The following is a 16,999-nucleotide window of genomic DNA, read 5'->3' as shown; positions in this document are numbered from 1 at the left end:
AAGTGCTCAACCACGTGATTGAACTGTCGTTGGTTCATCCTACAAACTTCATTACTCGCCCAGTTGGTAGATGGATACTAATATCCACTATATTATCAATATTTCTATATTTTTTCATATTCGATGTTGACAATGGGTATGTTCGACAGTGATAAAGTGTAAATTTATTCATCGTCAATATTTTTATTTATCGGTAGTTGTCAATGATGTTAACAATTATCGATGGAAATCGGAAGAAAAAAATTAGACTTTTTATGGAAATATTAAAGAAATAACGTACTTATCAATAATCATTTGTACATGTGTCATTGGTATCGATATCTACTGTTTTATTACCAATTATTAGTAGTTTTTCTCCATTTTTTAATAAAAATAAAATTAACCGCTATAGTATGGAATTTAAGTGTTTTAAATAATATCGGTTGCAGATTTTCCACAATTATATGGAAAAAAAAATTCATAATATGAGTTGGAATGTTTATTGTTATAGTGACGAAATATTTAGATATAATTATCAATTTTAAGTATCAAGGAGTTCTTTTTGGTATTCATAATGTATTATGAATTATTTTTAAGAATTTCATGTATTTTTAATATTAGTTGTTAAATTTTATATATTTTAGTAATAACAAACACTGTATTTTATTTACTTACAATAATTTTTAATATTTATGAACTATATTATTATCATTATATTCTAATTATTATATTATTTTACTATATTAATTATTACATATGCAAAAATTTATAATTTAAATTAATTATTTAAAATTTATATAATTTTATTGATATTTTTATCGATATCAATATTTTTATTAATATTTTTATAAAATCATATTTTTGCTATTTCTGTTTATATCATGTTTTTGTCACTGAACATGAATAACAGCGAAAAGATATCCAAAGATGGAAAGGGAAATCAACAATAAAATTTTAATCGCAGCTACAATGAGTTTTAGAAAGTTTAGCTTTCCTCTACTAAGGATCAGAAAAAAGAAAAATAAAAATTTTCAAAGAAAGAAAGTCATGGCAATACCAACTTGGAAAAAGTGGGTTAGCTGTACTTTCTTTGGTTAAGGTTAAGGTTTGTGTGCTAAGAAGTCATACCATGCAGTGCCAAGAGAAAATAATGAAATTGCATAAGATTTCAAGAGGGCAATTGTTGGAATAGACAGGAGGGGATGAAAAAGAAACGCGCGTGAAACACCATCAAGTCGTGTGAGCTGTTTATGACGTGGCAACTTGTTTACACGTGTCATTAAACCGCTTAAAATTGTACCATCTGAGCTCATACCACGGATGCATACAAGATTTTCTCGTTGGGCGGCCCAACGCAACCAAACAGCCTTAAAGGCGTACATAATTACACTACGCATTCCATTACAAGCCACACAAATCCCAAAATTCGGCAACGGCCTTGTAGCCTTTCGAAAAATTGGCAGAGGGAACAGCTAATAAACGCTGTGAAACTGTGAACCCAAAATTTGATAAGCGATTAAACCATGTTAAGCATTTTTATTAGAGCAGCAAAAATTGGCAACAAGTTTTTCATGAATATCAATGTATTCTTATTTTGCGTTGTGGAACATTAAACATAATTCCCAAAAAACTCCATAATACCCGAAAAAAGCTGTGTCACCGGCTTTGAAATTTTTTTATTGCCTTTCCAACCTTTTACAAACCTTCCTCTGCTTAAAAATAGGCAGGAGAAGTCGATGCCTATTTATTTTTGTCGTGTTTATTTCTAGTCATCTCAGGTATTGAAAGGACTCAAAGGAACTAAGTTAGTGACTCCATTGCTCTTTAAACAAGCTGCAAAATGTGTATATGAACATCTATCTGCCAACCTGCCTATTCTTCTTCCTAGGGGTTGAAATTAGTTTGAGAAAGAAAACAGAAAAGCTTCGCATATTGCTCTCAGCCTTGCGCAAGACCCATGTAGTCTTCACAAATGATGGAATATAGATAGAAATTAGAAAATAAATACCCAAAATGCGGAGCAACTGTCAAATTCCTATGCGCACTACTCAACAATATCGCTTTGTAAAGTGGGAAGCATTTAAATTATAGTTTTTACAGGTAATGATTTAAGGTTAACCTTGAACATGAATTAACAATAAAAGTGAAAATCAACAATATTTTCTTGTCTTTTCTTTTCTTTTCTTTTTTAAGAAAAAAGAAGATAAATTAAGTTGTCTAAACTATTGATTTGAGCACTAATCAATCAAAAATATCTGGTGATCTCATTTGAGTTTCCCACGTTGAAATGCAGTCATAATTTAATTTGAAGATGGGATTTTATTTTATATTTATCATTTCTTTTTGTTTTTGTTTTTTTTTTTTTGGTGAATATTATATATTTGGTTTAACTTTGAAATTTAACTAGATACATACCCGTGCGATGCACTACATATATAATTACAATATATTATTTTGATAATAGATTATAAAAAAGAATTATAATCAAATCAAATATAAAGCATTATAAAAACAATATTAAGCTAAAATCTTAAATTTAACATAACTAATCCAAATTTTGAAAAATTTCTTTAAAGACCATATTAGTAGTTGAATTGGTAGGTTCTCCAACTTCATCACAAATTAATATCTTCAATCATTTCCTATTTGTAACTCTAGAGACTACAACATATAACTGTCCATGACTGAAAACTGGTTTTTTAAGTAAATTCCGACATGTGAAAGATATTGATCTTGACTCTTATTAATAGTCATAGCATATGATACAACCAAAAGATATTGTCTTATTTGAAACTTAAAAGGTAACCTTGGATCCGATGGAGTTAAAGTCATTCTTAGACTAAACACTTTAAACCCAATATTGCTCCACGAAATAACTTTACCTTCGAGAACATGACTGTCAAGCCTTGTAATGACCAATCTAATCCCATTGCACAACCCCGAAGAATGATCAACATTTCTTAATAGCATAATGGGGACACCAACCTTCAATTTTAGCTAATGATTAGGCAACCCAAAACATTATTATATTGTTGGGAAAAATGTTTAAACCTTAAACAAAAGAATAGATGTATAATATTATATATATTATACATTATATATATATATATATATACATATATTATTTAGTATATTATATAGACATGCATGATATTGCATATATATTATAAATAACTAGGTATGGCCACGTGCAATGCACGTGGCTTGGATTAAATTTGGATGTTTAATAGTTTTTAATTGATTTGGAAAAATTTGAATTAAAAAGTTTTTAAATTAATATTTTTAATTAATATTTTCCAATTCTTTTATAAGGATTTAATTTTAAACTATTAACAGACATAAAGAAAGCAAAAATCATTACCATGCCTAATTAGATTCTAGCTTCATCCTTGCAAATTTTTTTTTTTTAATACACCAATCAATATTGAAATGTCTTTAGCCATTTACTGAGAATAAATTAATTTTAAAACTAATTAAAATGTAAACAATTTATTTTGATTCTAATCCATTATCATGAGATTAAATCATTTATGGATTTATATATTAACTACAAGAAGCACAAAAATAAAAAATGATCATAGAAAATATAAGTACAATCTTAAAACCCATAATTACTATTTTACTTTCATTAAACAAAAAGTTGTCACAAAATACTTGTGTTATAGATGAAACTATCTTAGCATCATTCCTATCTTCCTAAGATAAATTGTACGATTTAATAGAAATGTATTAGGTTATACCTAAATCAATTTTTTTTTACATTTTGCAATGTACAAAATAATAATGTTAGTGTTACTATCATAATATAGTCAAAATGTGCTATGAGTTCACAAAAGGCTGATAATAATCTACTTATGAACTGATAGTAATCTATCATGTCAACATTAACAAAAAGATTGTTCTTGTGATGACAAACTAAGCATTGTCTTTAAGCTTGGCAAGCTACTTCCTACCTTCATCAAACTCTAAATATTTTCAACATTCAGCACTATTGGATCTGCCTCACCTGCACTTTTGAAAGACATTAGCTTTAGTTTCTTTGCTACATTGTTTCTTGTAACAGGCTTTGAAACCAAATTAGCTAAAACTTTATCTTCATTGTTCACTTGTTCTATCTTAGCATCGTCAATATTTCTAGATATATCTGATTTTGAAAGTTCCAATATACATGCATCAAAACATTAAATAAAAATCCATGTAATTTCACTTAAGATATAATATATCAAACATGTTCATTCCTCTCAATTCAGTTATGTCTAATGATTTTCCACTTTACTCTTCAACAATTTCAAAAACCTGACTAACTTCAGCATCGCTTGAGACATTTGTTTGTGTCAATATGTTGATTTCTTTTGAAATAGTATCACAAATAGAAAGAAATTGTGTATTTTCATCTTATAATATCATGATATTCATGTTTAGATGCTTTAGCTTGAATTAGAAGCTTATGACTACTGGATAATGTAGCAATTTTTTCAATATCTTTAACAGTATCCTAAAAAAAAGATTCACAGTTAGTACTCACATAAGCATTTACATTATTTATATATGTTTTTTCAAAGAAGAAGTTAAAACTGACAACTCATTTCCTCAAATAGATATGTAAAGAATTATATTACCCCATCAGAGTTATTCATCAACTCATATGCAGTGCAACCAAGAAATTTTTCAGATTGATTTCCGAACAATGTAACATTCAAAAATGAAGAATCATCTATCAAATCAACAATGACTCGGCACCTAAATAAAAGAAAAATTACCAATTAGAAATGATAATTAATCATAAACTAAATAATATGAAATGCATTTAGCGTACAACATTTTTTTGACTATAATTGAATAAGGGATTTTACATTATACAAAATTGAATGTGATAAGAAAATATTAACCTTCACACCAAATTGTTTCTATTAGATTATAGGACTTACCGTGCTAATACAATCCTAAAGTATAAGATGGCTTTGTTGTAATATTACCAACGCAACATAGGTCACCAAGAGAACCTAGCCATGCTTGTTATGCTTAAAATACTGAAGACCAAGGCCGTGAGTATAATCTTATTGAAAGAAAAATCATGCACATGAATCTAAGTAACCGTGAACCACCTTGGGAAACTAAAATACAAAGTTAACCAGTATGGCATGGTGTGCACAAAAAAAAAGACCAGAGGAAAACCAAAAAGAAGGATTTTACCATGGCAATGATAAGTCCCATCTAGGGATAAAAACTAGTTAAGAAATTGACCATTGGACAAAATTCAAAGGTAATGTTAGGAATAAAACCAAGAAATGGAAAATGAGAGCTTTAAAAGGAACACACTGGGTAAAGAAAGAGGTATGCTTTCGTCATTCTTTTACCAAGCTTAATTTCTAACTTTCTTTAGCTTAAATGTTAATTTTTTAGCTTGAAAGGGAATTTATTGCCCATGAGGCCTTGTTAGAAGGTTGACTTGGGAGTCAAACTTAGATCATTGAAGTGGCATTGGATGGAGAGAGCAGAGGTAAAGATTGAGGCATTAACCTAATGGATTACAACAAAAGATAACGAGCAACAACTATTTTTAAGGTTATCTATCCATATAGCTAATACCACTTTAAAGTACATTTTTTTCTATTTTAACATTGGTTTGTTATCTACATTATGATTTCAAGATTGCATTCACAACTAATAAAGATCTATAAATCCATCTCCAAAATCTTAAACACACTAAATTCTATTTTCACAATAGAAAATGCAAGGTAAAAAAATATATAAGAGAAACAAAGATGGATAAAAAGATAAGATCACAACATATTTCAAAAAAAAAAAAAGAATTTTTTTTAAATATTCAACTACATAAATCTAGTAATCAAGCATGTAATACCAAAAAAGAAGAAAAAAAAAAAAACCTTTAATGACACCTTCATATATTTTTACAATATATTTTTTTTTCCTTTTAATAATAGTTATACTATTATTCATGACAACTTATGTAGAGAAATTGTCAATATCATCTTTACCTACCAATAATAACATACTAACACAACAATTTCACAAAACCAAAATTATGTAAATTTTTTTTGAAAACTTTAAAAAAGATATTTAGAAAAGAAACAAATATATATATATATATATATATAAATAACTGAACTTGCTAAACTTGTTAACAAACAAAAGTGAGATCAAATGTAAGATGTAGCAGCAATTAACACCTAAAAAAAATAAAAATTTACAAAAACATTAGCAAGTATATAATTATAAAAATAAAAATAAAAAGTACACTTGCTATTTTTTTTAAAAAAATAAATTTTTAATATCCAACAAAATTTAAAGATAAAACGAGACAACAAATCAAATTTCTAAGGACTTTTATTTCTACGAAAGAGCCAAAATCTACACTTTTTGAAGTTGAAAAATTCAAATAATAACATATTCATATTATATGTGGCTTCCACATCATTAGCATATAATCTTCTTCTATTATTATAATATAAATAAGAATAGTCACAGAATTTGATCATGTTTTACTATTCATAATATATGTTTCTTCATCCCTATCCTTTACAATAAACATAACAATCCAAAAACCAAAAAAAAAATGATAGAATTCTAAAAATCCTCAGTGATATTTAAAGCAATCAGCAGTGTGATCCTACGATTCATTTACGTGATATCAAAACTACTCATAAATCCTCTACTTTCGATTTTCTTCATCTTTACTGAATCACATTTGGCTTTGTAAGAAAAATATTAACATGAAGCTAAAAGGCTTAACCTTCTTTATCTTTATCAACTAAGAAGATTAAAATGAAATTGAAACTACTTTGAATAATATAAATTGGACAAATTTATTTTTATTTCTCCTACCTATATTTTATTTTTTCATCATTTTTTTGTCTTCTAATATGGCAAACATGGGCCTTCTGTGCGAGTTTGGAAATTAAAAAGAGAGGGAGGGATGGAGGGAGGGACTGAAACTAACATTTTGAAAAACATAGCCTCCATGACAAATCACACATTACATTACTCTCTCTCTCCTACTTTCTCTCACTCTTTCTTTGCTTTTCTATTTCTTTTTTTGTCTCTCTCTCTCTCTCTCTCTCCCTCTCTCTCTCTCTCTCTCTCTTTGTGTCCAACAGCACAAAGTCTCTTAATAATGCATATTCACAGTGGGAGGTGAATCGATACAAACCTACTTTTTTGTATAGAAAGAGAACCCGATGCCCTTTTTGATATGTGAGTGGATGGTGCTGTTTTTTCTCTCCAAACTCTCTCTCTCTCTCTCTCTCTCTCTCTCTCTCTCTCTTCATCTTTCTTCTCTCTTATTACTCTTTCAAAAACTCCATCTTTTCCCATTTCTTTGTCCAACCCATCTCTGTAAAATTTAGAAAAATAAACAAAAAGCAAGCTTTAAGCTTAGCAACAAGGTCAGACCACGCAGAAAGACCAAAAAAGAAAAAAAAAATCAAAGATCTTAGAAAGAGCAAAGGCAGATCAAATCAAAAATATATCATAGATTGGAAACGAAAATACAAAAACGTACAAAACAAAATACAAAAAAATGGGGAAAAAACAAGAAAAGAAATCCAAAGCAAGATTGCATGCTTCTCCAATAATCATAAAAAATAATGTTAAACATTGCTCAAAAACCATCCACCCTTCAGTTCAAATTTTGAGGAGGAAGGACGAATAAATGAGGAAAGAAAGAAAAAATAAAATAAAATATATACTCACCAGATAACCTAGATAAACTTGAAGCAGATTCCAAAGTTCTTTTTCTTTTCTTCCTTCTTTTTTTTTTTTTTTTGGGCCCTTTTCTTTTGGGGGTGACTCCGAACTTCAATGGAAGAAGGAAAGAAGAATCCACAAGCAAGGAAAGATAACTTCCCATACGAAAGTTAGTAAATACTTGAAAAGACATCAATAACCCTCAAATTCCTCCAAATTTCCAAAAGAAATGCCTAAATATAAAGAAATAAAATGATCACTAAAGTGTATTTATGGATATGCAAACTGAAAGCACAAAAAAAAAATAATAATAAAACACTAAAAAGATGGTCGTTTTTGAACCATTATGAATAGTAAAACATGACCAAATCCTCCGGCTCCTCTCATTTATATTATAGACTAAGGATATATTATTTATATTATATATAATATATACACATCCACGAAATTATATATATATATATATATATTATATTATTATATGTATAATATTATATTGTATACTAATAATATCACTATATATATATACCCATGCACGAAATTATATATATACATAAATATATATATATATATATATTCTTATATTGTATAATAATAATAATAATAATAATAATAATAATAATTATATCACTAACATATAATGAAAATTTTTTTTTAAAAAAAAAAAAGGACAAAACATTACATGCTCATCCATTAATACCGTTTCAATACTACTAATTTCTGTCTTGACATCAAAGCTTGGCACCTCTTAAAGTCATTAGATTCGAACTTTGAGCGTCCACTGCATCTTGTTAGCATTAATCTCATTGATAAAATCGATCTGCCTGTCCATATTATAAAACTTATTTTAAAAATTTTATTGTTAATAAGTATATTTGGATCTTATTTCTTTCAATGTATATTATAAATATTTGTTAATAACTAAAAATTTGATATCTATACATAATACCATTCACTCATGAAAATCAAATTCAAAAATGCTTATGTATTTAATTTATTTCATATGTGGAATTTAAATTTAAATTCAAATTTAAATAATTGATGTTCAAATAATTTTTCCATCTGTGGCATTTAAAAACAATGACAAATGAGTATAATTCCTTTGTCAACCTCCCTAATTAATTGATGATTCAAATAACTGATCGGGAATCATGATGTAATACATAATAAGTATATAATAAATCAATATTTTTGGTAATATACCCAACATTATGCCATCTATTCTTGATAACATATATAAATATATATTGAATTGCCGATTATGGACAATATACAAATATTGAATTGCCATATGTTCTTGACAATATATATATATATATATATAAATATTTCATAATTAAATAGTTATAAGAAAATGCATTTTTTAGAAAGTTCAGCATTTGGTACATCAATTATGCTATTTTAATTGTTTTTTGCACAAATTATAGCATTTGGAACCGGTGAGAAGCAAATTGAGAAACACACTAATTGATTTTGATGCTTCAGTGTCATCCTAATAAGGAAAAAATTGATATTTATCTTCCAAAAAAATAATTAAAATTTAAATAATTTTAGAGGTTACAACCTATAATATTATACGATTATAGAAAATTTATTCCTTTTATGTACGGCATAATATGGATGCTCAATATTATTTTCAAAAAATCAATAAGGAAAAAATTAAATTTGATTCTTCAATGTCATCCTAATAAGGAAAAAATTGATATTTATCATTTTTTTTAACAAATTCAAGTCTACAGCTTTTATATCGATTTATTAGTTATATTTATTACCGAAGAAAAAACCCATATTTATTTGTTTATATATATTTATCTGTTCTTGACAATTTATATATAAATATATATTGAATTGCTGATTATGGAAAACATTGAATTGCCGATTATGGACAATATATAAACATTAAAAACTTGACTAAATACTTAACTTTGTTAACAAAATGGACAATATATAGAAGTACCATGGTTGCTGCTTATGGACAAATATAGAAGGACAAAATTTGACTAAATACTTGAATTGCCGATTATGGACAATATATAAACATAAAAAAAAAAAAAAGGTATATAAAAGTAGCATTAAAATCTATTGTTTTTGTATTCATTAGAATATAGTTATTACCAAATAACCTATATTTATAAGTTTTTTAAACGCATATAAAAGAGACCAAATCTTGACCATGGAATAGACTAATAGATACATGCGATTGAATTTGCAAATAATTCGATAGAGCTTAAATGAGAAGAAAATCAAGATCTTCTAATTTGATAGAGCTTCAGGATTGAGAAACACACTAATTGATTTTGATTATTCAATATCATCCTAATAAGGAAAAAATTGATATTTATCTTCAAAAAAAATAATTAAAATTTAAATAGTTTTAGAGGTTACAACCTATAATATTATGCAATTATAGAAAAGTTATACCTTTATGTACGGCATGATATGGAAGCTCAATATTATTTTTCAAAAATCAATAAGGAAAAAATTGAATTTGATTCTTCAATGTCATCCTAATAAGGTAAAAATTGATATTTATCATTTTTGTTAACAAATTCAAGTCTACAGCTTTTATATCGATTTATTAGTTATATTTATTACCGAAGAAAGAACCCATATTTATTTGTTTATATATATTTATATGTTCTTGACAATATATATATATATATATATATTGAAATATATATTGAATTGCTAATTATGGAAAACATTGAATTGCCGATTATGGACAATATATAAACATTAAAAATTTGACTAAATACTTGAATTTATTAACAAAAAGGACAATATATAGAAGTACCATGGTTGCCGATTATGGACAAATATAAAAGGAAAAAATTTGACTAGATACTTGAATTGCCGATTATGGACAATATATAAACATTTAAAAAAAAAAAAGGTATATAAAAGTAGCATCAAAATCTATTGTTTTTGTATTCATTAGGTATAATTATTACCAAACATAAAAGAGAACAAATCTATTGTTTTCTAAAAAAAAAATATAAAAGAGAACAAATCTTGACCATGGAATAGATTGATAGATACATGGAAGAGAACAAAATTTATACTAACTAAAATAAAACTATTTTTTTATTTTAATCCCAATAAACATAATATATTCAAATAAGAAAAATAAAACATAAAAAATAACCATGATGTCTAGGACAAACGCTTCATCTTCCTAAATTACTTCTTGTTCAATGAAGTTGTCGCAATATCCGAGAATTTCGATACCACCTTATTGTCAGAACTATCATACTCTTCTTTCTTACATGCTCTCAACCTGAATAATCTCTTACGTCTTCTCCTTTTTATCTTTTTGTTATCTATCCTCTTGAAAAAATTGATAGATATGGATGAATCTATAATCAATGAGGATTCTTCGTGAGAAAAAGTTTTCTTCTTTTACATTAATTTCCACAGCAACATCATCATCGTCAATCAAAAATTCATAGCATGGTTCACACACATGCTTATAATTAAGATGTTTTTTATTAAGATCCATCAAAAAAAGAAAATAAATTGAAATTAAACCCAAAAAAAAAACTTTAGTAACTAATATAGACATATGAAAGAGTAAAACCCAATAGAATATTGAATACCAAAATTTTAAATAATCGGAAGGTGGCACCTAATTATTTATAGTCAAATATATTTGACTTATTTGGTAAATATAATAAAATAAAATATTTTATTTATTTTAAATTTATTTCAAAAAGTTACTATAATAATGCAATTCTGTTACATATAATAGAGCAATTCCGTGTATGGTAAAAACTGTATAATAATGCAATTCCATGTATGGCAATTTCATATATAGTGAAAACTATATAACAATATAATTTCGTGTATGACAATTCCACTAACTGTAACAAAAAAAAAAAAAACTACCATATACATAAATCAAAAAATAAATACCTCACATTTTATGTACCATAGGTAAATAAATAAAATAAAAATAAGAATAAATTTGTGTATGGAAATTTCATATATGTCAATTTCCCCAATTTTTGTCTTTGATTTCCAAATTAAAAAAATAAATACCTCACATTATACACATTATATGCACCATAAATAATAAATAAATAAATAATGAAAAAGATGATTTTGGAAAGAATTTGAAATATTAGTATGCTGACACGTAGCGTATACTTTTTTTCTTTTATATATTATATAAATTTTATTTCTCTGTAATTTCAAAACACTTCCACCTTGTTTAGCAGTAACAACTTTGGCTGCTTAGCAGCGATTGTGAAGCAAATTAAAGACTGCATGCTGAATGGCAAAATCAATGGCCAAGTGTATGAATACAACAATTCAATCTCTTAAGTTACTATTTTAAATCAAAACTTAAAATGTGATTTTAATATGAATTATTTTTATTATAATTTGAAACTTTTTCCCCAGTAGCATAATTTGTGAAAATATAAAACAATAAAACTGACAAATTCCTAAATTCCTTCCTTCACCCTCCACCTCTCCCATCCCCACCCCAAGTTCTTTTCCATAATGCTTGGCTCTACTATAATACTGTAGCCATTTTTTTTTTTTAATAAAACATGTTTATATTTACATTTATACTATATCAAATAAATCTTAATATCATATTATTTATCAATTTAAAAAAATATTTATATTTATGTAGTATAACATAATAGACATCATAAATACAATAAGGGCATTTTTGTCTTAAAAAACTATTTTAGTCAATTTTTAATTAAGAATTGACGTTAGGATTTAATTTCAAATTTATTTCTATAGTATAGTTTGTTATTTATTATTCTACATAGTTGGACTTAACAGTATAGAGGGGTTTGGTGTATTTTAACCATTTTTTTATTATTATTAACCTCACATATTTTAATGATTAAAAAAAAAAAAAAAAGAACCTCACTTATTTTATACGTATAGTATATGTTAAGTCGTTTAAGCAACAAAAATACACAAAGTTGTAAAATATTGAAAAAATAAAGAAAGTAGAATATGAAATATGACAATAAAAACCCAGATATTCTTTTTATTAAATATGATAAATAAAAATCAACAATCTATCATAATTATCAAATATGGGTATTTAATTATTCTTTAGTAATTATTATCGTATTTTAAATAAGGCAAGGTGTTATGGGTTAATTTTATATGAGTGATAATTTGGGTTTGACATGAGAATCCCATTTGGAAAAAAACTTGCTAATTAACCTTTTAGTGTCAACACAATTATATATGGCACCACCAATAGGTTAATTTCTTAATTTGAAATTGACATTAATTAACACAATTAAGTTAAATTATTGCATAAAAAATTAAAAATAACAAATAAATTGAAAATTTAACATATTATAATGTAAAAAAATAATAATATCTTATTAAATATGTCAATCCATTTAATATAACTATTTAATAGATACAAGTTAGGTTTGAAAAATTCTATTATGATTAATAGATTTAAGTAATGGATTGATAAGACACAACCAATTAAAACAACTTGCCACCTCTAGTCAAAACGTACAAAAATATGACCACTTTCCACAAAATCAATGAGATTTTGTATGAACGATTGGTAAAGACTTAAATAGTTAATTGATCTATATTAACTAATACAAATGTGAGAGGATATCACATCAATTAATAATTTAAAATTAAAATTTTAATTAAATAAGGAACTATTTTTAGCCCTTTATCACTTCAATAGATACCCAATAGATGAAAACTATAAATTTTTTTCTTTCAAAGTAATTTAGAAATACTAAAATAAAGAATAGAACAAATCTTGACTACTGATTTCTTTATTGCCACATGCCATTAATTATATTATATATAAAAAAAAAAATATGGCAAAGATTAGATTCAAAGAGGATTCAAATCGAAAATAAAGATAGAAAAACTATTAAGAGATAACCAAAATGAAAAGAAATCCTTTTTTTTTTTTTATGAGGAAAGAAAATGAAAAGAAATCCATAGATATATATATATATATATATATATTTTTATGAGGAAAGAAATCTATCTTAATCACACAATTGTTAAATTGCCACATATCATAATATCTTTAAAACCTAAGCTAAAGCTTAAAATAGAAGGGTATCTTACCATTACTTTCTTTCTTCTTTTTTTTTTTTTTTTCTGTTAGGAAAGTTGACTAAATGAAAATTATCTAATTAATAATTTGTTTCCGTAAACACGTAATTACGTTGTATTTCTTTTTTCTTTTTTTCTTCCATTATAATTGAGTTCTTATCTTTTTTTTTGTAAGGTTGGTATGTAATTAGATTTAGTCTCAGATTTTGTGTGTGTATATATATATATATAGGGATGGGAACTCTATTTCTATTACTACATATACCCAAGTGATTTTGGAAATTAATTACTTAGGCGTTTGTGCAAAAAATCAGGAAAATGAAGATTTTGAAAACAATTACAGTGTTGATGATGATGGTCTTGGTGGTTGTAAGCATGAACCATGTCGAAGCAAGGTCAGTACGGTTGGATGATCCAGCTAGTGTTGCGGATGTGTCCAACGTTAACGCTGAAGTTGACCGTACCCCAGACAATCCCTACAATCGTGGCTGCTCTAGAATTACTAGGTGTCGAACCCCTATCGATCCTCCTGGGGCCTAATAACGTCCACCATCAATTTAGTCACTCACCGGCATGCCTTCATTTACATGGAGATAGCTGTGACATTCTAAATATTATACTAGAAAAGTAAATAATAAAAGCCTTGGATTAGCATGGCCAATCATATGCATACTGTAACAGTTTGTGTGTGATATTAATGTTTTATTTACCAAGTTGTTATATGAACTAAGTTAATAAGTTTATTATTTTATTATTGGGCTTCCATTCTATGTATTCTATATATATGCATTTCGGAACCGCAGCACCCACTTTCTTTTTCTTTTTTTAAGACTTTTCAGAATAATCCTATCAATTTATTATTTTGTAATGCTCATTTTATTAAAGTTCCTGAAAGGGAAATTGGTAGAAAGACACCATATAACTGATCAGAACCTTGGGATCGTAAAAAATATATTGAGAAATTCTATTTCCACTGCAAAACAAACCGTATACAATCCCTAAAATTTTGAATTTACAAAATACCCGTAATCAATTTCCACAGCTGTTCAAATCAAAACTTTTCGATTTCACTTTTTAATTTCTTTTTCTTCCCCATTCGGCCATTCCCAATTCCCAAGGCAACGGCCACTTGGCGTACGCCTGATTTTGGACCGTCTGTTTGTTGGACCAGATTTAATGCAAAGGGCATTTTTTGTTTTTTTATTTTTTTTTATTTTATGCAGTGGGGGTTTAACATGGACACTTTAGTAAAATGATTTTCATTGCAAAACGAACAAGTTAAATATATTTTTGGTAAGGAATTTTGGTTCCAAAGAGGTAAGACTTTTATGATAAATTCCTAAATAATCACTATAAAAGATAAGAATAAAAACTATAAATATAAAATTCAATTGAATCTATGTCAATTAAAAATTTTGAAAATGAAGTTTGCATGAAAAAATAATATAAATTTTTTTAAAAGTTTTACATTTAGAAAAGCTAACAAATTATTTCTAGTTTTATTATTAAATCATGAATTTTTGTTGAAGTATATTTTATAAATTAAAATAACATATTAAAAGTTGATGGAAAATTATATTTTCAATGTTTACAACCTAGTACAATTTTCCCAATCAAAAAGAAAAAAAATAGCACAAACTTAAGAAATGTAATGGAAAATTACAATTAATTTAATGCTATTTAGTACTTTGCAATTGAAATGTGTATATATGGGGTAAAATGATTAATTCAAATTTAGATTCTTCATTTTATAAAAATACGAAGGATTTAAATCCAACAACAAACTCAAACTACTCTGTCACTTTACTAGTTAAGAAAATAAAATATATAAAAAATTATTTTAGTTACCTAATAACAATATTTGCTAAAAATCACATACAAAGGTCACACACATCATGTTTGCTAAGCGCCACAAGCAAAAAGATTGTTGGCAAATTCAAACTATGCATGTGCCTAACCATATAATTAATTTGTTGGTTCTCTTTCAATCCTCAAAGCAGGGAACCAATATAAGTATGAATTGAATTTCTTTCGTTTCACCCAAAAAAATAAAAAAAATAATAAAATTCTAACGGTGTGTTTGGACCCCCGCACATGGCGGCAATACCGTACAAAATTAGATCAAACTTTGACTAATTATCACGTTTCTGCGGGCGCCTCAAGCTAATCCGCGGCCACCAGAATTTTTCAATAAACCCAGCACCCTCTGACTTTTCACTTTGTTTTCTTTTTCTTTTTCTTTTTTGTTTGTTTTCTTTTTACCTTTTTTTTTTAAATTTTTTCTTGCTTAATATAATAAATTCCTTGCCATAACTGAAAAAACCACTCAAATCTATTGATTCCTTATTTAGTAATTAATATTATTTAACTTTTGATAATGTAAATACTACAAGAATGACATTAAAATAACTTTTAATATATTATCAGTAAGGTACTTATTTTAAAAAAATTAACCATAATAATGAAAAATCAATTTAATTAATTTTGAACAATTGATTATTTTAAAAAATTAGGTAAATAATCATAAAATATCAATTTTTATATTTTTAATATGTAGTATTTAAGAAAATTATATAAACAATAACGAAAATCAATTTTATTGTCAAAATTATTTTTTTTTTAAATTATAATACAGTTAATCATACATTAAAACAGTACAACACAATAAATATATATAATACAATTCAATTAAATGTAACAAAATTTATACAACATAATTCTGTGTACCATTTCGTAAATGAATTGGATAGGATTCCAAATCCAGCAAAACTTCCATGACAATGTCCAGCTTCTCGTTGAATACAATGTCATTGCTTCATGGATTGTAACGTATTTCATTGAATGATGATGTGATTGTGTATCAAACAATGTCTTTTATATATATATATATATATATGTATGTATTTTCAATTAATCTATCAAGTATCAAATTAGATTGTTATTGTATATTTATTTTATTTGTAACAATGTTTCATTATTTATAATTTGAAAACAATGGAACAAAGTTTACATTATAAAATTATTAATGTTTCACATCATAACTTTGTGTGTATATATATATTTAAAAAAAAAAAAAAAACTTTGTAAGTAAAACATTGAAACCCAACTATAGTATTGCACAAAAATTGAACAATATGCATAATTGACATGCTATTCCAAGGCTTTATTATTAACTAATACATTATTTCAAGGTTAGCGCAAGTTTCATGTAAAGAAGGATATTTTCTCTTATATTAACGGA

At 26.2% G+C, this 16,999-nt stretch overlaps 1 long non-coding RNA gene across 1 annotated transcript; it reads right to left on the bottom strand.

Moving 5' to 3' along the window:
* Positions 1-3,742: 3,742 nt before the first annotated feature.
* LOC125424121 (uncharacterized) lies at positions 3,743-7,923 on the bottom strand. The gene is made up of 4 exons (XR_007242945.2): positions 7,693-7,923; positions 7,151-7,333; positions 4,599-4,719; positions 3,743-3,985 (listed from the first exon to the last, which is right to left on the bottom strand). It is a non-coding gene; the product is annotated as an uncharacterized LOC125424121 (long non-coding RNA).
* Positions 7,924-16,999: the final 9,076 nt, after the last annotated feature.

Source organism: Ziziphus jujuba, chromosome 9, assembly GCF_031755915.1.
Source record: "Ziziphus jujuba cultivar Dongzao chromosome 9, ASM3175591v1".
Classification (NCBI taxonomy): Eukaryota; Viridiplantae; Streptophyta; class Magnoliopsida; order Rosales; family Rhamnaceae; genus Ziziphus; species Ziziphus jujuba.
The sequence above is the reverse complement of the archived record's forward strand: the minus strand, read 5'-3'. Positions and strand labels throughout refer to the sequence as shown.